Genomic DNA, 1,801 nt, shown 5'->3' with positions numbered 1-1,801 from the left:
GATCTTGTGTCTCCCCTGTGTCCATATCTAGTCTCTTGATGGAGCCTCTGATTTGCTTGTGGTGCTGGGTTTTCCTGTGGCTTAGTTGGTTTCTCAAATCAGTTTGTTTGAGCAGGCAGAAAGAAGTTCTGCCTTGTAGGCAAGGGGTCTTCATCACCCTCCTTTCAGACTAGTTCAGTGGGAGGGCAATCTGCTTTGTGTGACACATAGGAGGGAGATGGCTGTTTTCTCTAGTTTGGAGTCACTGCAAGAGAGCTTGAGTGTGGTGGGGTTGTGGCCTGTCTTGAATCAGTGGCTTTTCCCTCAGGAGACAGTCTTGTGGCCCATCCTGGAGCCACTCTCAAGTTTTATGCCATGTCCAATTTTGAATTTTTTTAACCTCCTGCATCCAGGAAAGTTACCCCCTCCCACCCTCAACCCCCTCCACCCCTGTAGAGGGGTGGGGCTGCCTCTGGCTGAGTTTACCCAGTGAAGAAGTTGCTCTATCCTGGGCAGGACTTCCCCCTCCTGGGAAGGGCAACTTTCCCCTGGGTGGAGCTGAGTCCCACTGGTCAGATTCCTTTGCCCTGTTGAAAAATGGCCCTGCTTCTAAAGCCTGAGTTATCTGCTAGGTGCTCTGGCCTAGTCTTTGCCAGTATCAAAGATGGTGTTCCTCTCAGGGGAACAGCTACCTTCCAAACGCTGTTCTGTGAGAAGGAGTGAGAATATCTTGTGGAGTACTCACACCTTTCCCTTCAGACCATCTGTGATCTGCATCCATCTGTGGTCAACAGGATGAAGATTTCTGCTCCTAGTCAGTTTGCCATGGTGGTGAGTAGAAGCCACTCACACTCTGGTGCCTTTCTCTCAGGCCCTGTCTGCTGCTATGGTGGCAGCCACAGCTACCACCACTGCTGCTACTATAGTCACCTGTGTGTGCTCAAATCTATCTCCTTAAACAGGCTGCCTGAATCTTCCCACTCTGGCCAAACTCTCTGTACTGTGATGGTTCACTTGGTGTGACTCTCTAGCCTTGGGTTTTCACTGGAACACTAAAACTGGTTTCTTCACAAGAGCTCAGTTAGACCCCAGCTGCTCTTCTGCCATCTTCCTCCCAATCTCTAGTACTAATGACTATCTTTGTTGCTTTTAATTGTAGTAAAGTGGCCTTTGTAAGACTCATTTATCTGAAAGCTGAGGTTCAAAGTCAGCCCAGAGAAAAGTCCTTGTGAGACTTTTATTCACCAGCAGAGTCCTGGGAAGCTGAGTTGCTTTGGGGCTCAAAGGGGCAGAGTGCTATCCCTGAGCTGGAGAGCTGAGGGGCAACATTCAGGTCCTGAGTTCAAGTCCAGTGATCAGCCAAGGGAAATGCCAAAGATGCATTTATCCCAGTTTGGAAAAGACACTCCTAGGACCCTGAAAATGATGGAGCATCTAGAGGCAGTTACAAGCCATTTCTCAGATGCCAGAGATGGTATCAGATCCTGGAATCATTCAAAAATTGATCAGAGCTAGGAGGTCATAGGAACAGTTTGTAAAAATGCCTTTTTAATACCCATGTATGTCTCCTTGGTAGCTGAGTAGGAACCTGATAGTCATCTGTGATAGTGGGTAGTAAAACTTAAGGTTGCCAAATGACGACTGGGAAGGTGGCTCAGTGGTAGAGTGCTTGCCTTGCATGCATAAGGCCCTGGGTTCAATTCCTCAGCACCACATAAGGAAAAAGGGAAAAGCCGGAAGTGGCACTGTGGCTCAAGTGGTAGAGCGCTAGCCTTGAGCTGAAGAGCTGAGGGACAGCGCCCAGGCCCAGAGTTCAGGCCCC

The sequence above is a fragment of the Dipodomys ordii genome, unplaced genomic scaffold (genome assembly GCF_000151885.1).
Source record: "Dipodomys ordii isolate 6190 unplaced genomic scaffold, Dord_2.0 Scaffold224, whole genome shotgun sequence".
NCBI classification, from domain to species: domain Eukaryota; kingdom Metazoa; phylum Chordata; class Mammalia; order Rodentia; family Heteromyidae; genus Dipodomys; species Dipodomys ordii.
This window is presented reverse-complemented; position numbering follows the sequence as displayed.